Below are 5,151 nucleotides of genomic sequence, written 5' to 3'. Positions count from 1 at the left end.
CCGCTTGCACAAGGACACGTGGTGGACGGTGAGCGGTCGGCATTGACAGGTTTGAACGTGCCCAGGAAAACAACTTTGGTGCCAAAAGTGTGGCAGGGAGCGGCCGACCGTTGTGTGATTCAGCTCCGAGGCATTACGACGTGGGAGCGATCGCTGGGCTCACCTCCAGCATACCGCCAGTCCGTAGCGAGTGGCCGGCCACCTCACGTGACAGGCATCGGCAGTGTCTCCGCGCGCTGGCCAGGGGGTGGCGAAGATTTAAACTAATTCAGTTGGAGCATGGACATAGTGGCAACTTCACTGGGATATCAAAGATGTGTGTGCTGACTGTGTTGGAGAACAAGTGATGACCGTACTACTTGAAATAAAGTCTTCAGTCCCTTCCCCCTGAAAAATCAAAGGACGTGACGTACGTTACTATAAGCACAGTTTATTATTTGACCCGATTATGATAGGCTACCAGTGAAAAAAGATAAGTGACGAAGAAAGTTCGTATGTGTGATCAATCAAGGTGTTGGGATTTGAACTTGTGATAGATTTTTGTTATGGATATAAGGAAAATGGCTTTCTTGCCGAGAAAATCGGATATCTTGAATAAATAATAAATGATAATAATACATAGAAGTACAGTTTTCGAGACATTATCGTGCTGGAATTTGAATTTGAGGCAATTTTCTAGTGGAGGTAGGCATGTAATAAATAATAATAATAATAATAAATGATTATGAATGATAATAAATGATAATGAATGATAATAATTGACAATGAATGATAATGAATATTAATAAATGATAATCAATAATAATGAATAGTAATAAACAAAAGTAAGGTTTTGCAGCCATTATCGTGTTGGAATTTGAATTTGGAGGGAATTTTCTAGTGGAGGCAGGTCAATAATAATAAATAATATTAAATGATAATAAATAATAGTAAATGAAAATGAATGTTAATAAATGATAATCAATAATAATAAAGATAAGTATGGTTTTTGCATACATTATCCTGTTGGAATTCAAACTTCCGCCATTTTTTCTTGAGTTTAGGTTAGGGGACGTAGCACAATTGGTCTATTTAAATAATAATAAATGATTGTGAATGTTAATAAATGCTAATCAATAATAGTAAAGACAAGTATGGTTTTTGCATGCATTACTGTGCTGGAATTCAAACTTAGCGCCATTTTTTCTTCTGGGGGCTTAGGTTAGTGGACATAGCACAATTGGTCTACTTTCCCGCCAAAATTCAAAATTCCCGCCATTTTTTCTGGAGGTTAGGTTAGTGGACGTAGCAGAATGGGCCTATTTTCCTGCCATAATCCGCCATCTTGGATGACGTCATGCGCTGTTGCCAAGTCTACATGCCGCCATCTTGGATGACTTTATCGCCGCCATCTTGAATAAATTTCGCAACAATGCAGAGTGTCCTGACACGAAGGTTGTCCCACTACTCTAGGCGCTTCAGTCCGGAACCGCGCTGCTGCTACGGTCGCAGGTTCGAATCCTGCTTCGGGCATGAATGTGTGTGTTGTCCTTAGGTTAGTTTGGTTTAAGTAGTTCTAAGTCTAGGGGACTGATGACATCACATGTTAAGTCCCATAGTGCTTGGAGCCATTTGAGCCATATTCATCTCTTTGGCCCAATGAAGGTTGTACTCCCTGAGAAACAGTACGTGAATGATGGGGAGGTTATTGATGCAGCAAGATGTAGGCTTCTATACCGATCAGTAGAGCGGTACCATGCAGGCATGTCGGTCGCCGAGCGGTTCTTGGCACTACAGTCAGGAACCGCGTGACATCTACGGTCGCAGATTCGAATCCTGCCTCGGGCATGGATGTGTGTGATGTCCTTACGTTAGTTAGGTTTAAGTAGTTCTAAGTTCTAGGGGACTAATGACCTCATATGTTAATCCCCGTAGTGCTCAGAGCCATTAGAACCGTTTTTGAACCATGCGGGCATACAGGGCCTCCGAGTAAGTAGGTGTAAAACCGACGCATTTAACGGAGCTTATGTTAACAGAGTCTTTTAGCCAAAAGTGTGGAGAATAACATGGTGTTTGAACCTGCTTTCGGAAAAAATGCAGTCGTGTGTGGTTTTTAGGGAAATCTTATACCATTCTTATTAGAAAACAGTGGCAAGTTCAGATAACGATGGTGGAGATGGATAAAGATGATGCACCCTTCTCTCCAAAGCAGACCACAAAGGCTCAATCATATTGATATCTAGTGACTGTGGTGGTCAGGGGAGATGCAACAATTCATCTCCGTACTCACAAAACCTCGACGATGGAAGATTTGTCAACAAGGGCCCTGTCGCCATGGAACGGAGCATAACTCGTGGATGGAAAAACACTGTGGTGTGGGACGGAACATATCAGGCAATATTGGCGCATAATCCTTGCTAGTAAAGAGAGCTAGCAAAAAAACAATGGGGCCATGGAATAACATGGTATGTCTGCCCCAATCATCACTCTTGGGAAGCAAACTGGCTAGAAATCGGAAACGGCGTGAAACAAGACTTATCCGTACAAATAACTTTCTTCCATTGCTTCATAGTCCAGGTTTTATGGATTTGGCACCATGCATTCCTGGTTCAAATGGCTCAAATGACTCTGAGCACCAAGGGACGTAACATTTGAGGTCATCAGTCCCCTAGAGTTAGAACTACTTACACCTAACTAACCTTAGGAAATCACACACAGCCATGCCCGAAGCAGGATTCGAACCTGCGACCATAGCGGTCGCGCTGTTCCAAACTGAAGCGTCTAGAACCGCTCTGTCACACCGGCCAGCCATGCATTCCTGTTACGGTCATTTGTATCACTGATGAGTAGGTTTGGAGTTCCATCTCGCCCTGCAGTTCCTTGCTTTGCTGTTGACAGGTTTCGCGAGTGCCACACTCACTTCTGCACTGACTATTGCAGCTGTTGGCCTCTTATTTTTCGTCGCAGTCCTCATCAGTGACCGCCTCTCACGTTCACTCAACACACACTTTCGTCTGCGTTGAAGCTTAGCGGATGACGTTTTTCCGCTTTCCTGTATGTGGTATAAATCTTCGGCATAATATCTCTTGACACACCAAATACTTTGGGTGCCTTGGGTAAGGAAGAAACCAAAATTTGACTACGTGCGAATTCTCTTAGTTTCGACACAATGTACTCGTCACTACACAGAACGCTGTTCTGACCATGACTGGAATTTGCAACGTTAGAGGGCAATGCACACATGCCGTTCGTGCTCAAGTGAAGCAGCGCAACCGGCAGACTTGGCTTGCACCTGCATTTATGTTCAAGGGCGTTCCTCGCTGTGTTTCCAAATTTTTGTCCAGCCCCTGTATAACAATCCTGTACCCTCTTGTACAAATCGGACACTGTACTATTTAGTCATTATTGTTCATCTTTTGAAGTGTATCAGCAACTACAGGTTCAAATAAAAAGAACAGATACTTTGTTTTTTTGATTTCAGTGATAGTTTAAGAGAGGTTTAGCATGTGACACAGCACTGAAATAGTTCCAAATCATAGAAAAAGATGAATAATTGAAATACGACATTTCATTAACATTAAAATCCATGACAGATTGCCTGTTGGCTTCTATCTCGGGTTCTTTGGCTGACATTTGACTGATGAGTTTTCTCACGTTTCTGCAGCACGAGTGGGTGGCATTGTCAAAGTTTCACCCTCCAGTGCCGGTGGTGGACTTAGCCAGAGAGGGTGAAGCTTTGACAATGCCAGCCACTCGTGCTGCCGAACCGTCTGAAAAATCATCAAACAAACGCCGGTCGAAGGACCTTGAGACAGAAGTCAACAGGCAGTTTTTCAAGTGGCTCACGAAAGCCTTAACAATTTTGTATTAAAATCCGTACTTCCTAATTCAATTGACAGCTAAAATGTTATGCTGATGTTTTAGTGATACTACGTTTGTTTTGAACAAATTTGGTTCAAATAAAAGTTTTGAAAGGTGGGACAGTATTGCCACTTTTATGAAAATAATAAATCGTTGGGTGATATTCGAAATGTGAAAATATTACTTAAGTATCAGAGGGTAAGAAACATTTTTCAAGGATATGTAACTACAAATTTTCCTGACTAAAACTATTTTTTTAGTGTTTCATATCGTCGATATTTTGTGGGATGAATTGAGTGATGTAAGCAAACTAACGAGAGAAGCACATTTTGCGTAAAAAGACTCAACTGCTGCTTTGTTGACTTCAGTGGCTACTGGATGTCTACTAAAAACGGATTATATTTCCTTCTTTGGGATCGTACAGACAGACAGTTTGAAGGACAGGTTCAGTAAACACCGCCAGCTAAGTGACACAAATTAACATGTTTATTTAAGACAAGTTTTCAAAGTGAACAAAAACTAAGAGCAAGAAGTATCTATGTTGTCCCGTGTACTGCAGTCAAAAGTAGTTGATGTTAGTAAGACTACTGATTTTTTTCCTGCTCTTTCTAAAACTCAGGAGTTAAAAAAGATATACCATTCCCAGAATCTTAAATGTAGCAGTAAATGAAATACACCAAACAAAGCACGGTGGGGATTTAATAATGGTGTAAGATAGAGGAGGTTTCGCGTATCCTGGAGATGAGGTAGTGACATGCGTGACATACTTCTGTTTAACACTGCAGAAAATTCAGAAGGAATGAAGAAATTTTATTTTTAGAACAGCTAACACAGAGAAGTGTACTTTTGAAGGTAGCATCTCAAAACATTAACAACTCACTTATTTGGATTACATTGTAGAAATGGGCACTCTCTTGACTCAGTCAGGAGTTGCATACTGTCTTGCTGTTCAACGCTTTTACGAAGAGAAGACATGCTGAAATGAAATAATCGTATGACATTGTTGACCGGGAGGCCCCATGCGGGGAAGTTCTTTTAGTTGACGCCACTTCGGCGACTTGCGAGTCAATGATGATGAGAGATACACAACACTCAGTCATCACGAGGCAGAGAAAATCCCTGACCTCGCCGGGAATCGAACCCGGGACCCCGTGCGCGGAAAGCGAGAACGCTACCGCAAGACCACGAGCTGCGGACAGAAGACATGATAAAAGTACCATAAAAGATAACGGCCTACAAAAGATTGAAAAATTGATAAACCGTCAGTTTCCACTGTTTCAGACATGACAGTGTGATGTGAATTAAGTATTT

Source organism: Schistocerca cancellata, chromosome 5 (genome assembly GCF_023864275.1).
Source record: "Schistocerca cancellata isolate TAMUIC-IGC-003103 chromosome 5, iqSchCanc2.1, whole genome shotgun sequence".
NCBI lineage: Eukaryota > Metazoa > Arthropoda > Insecta > Orthoptera > Acrididae > Schistocerca > Schistocerca cancellata.
Note: the sequence above shows the minus strand (reverse complement) of the source record.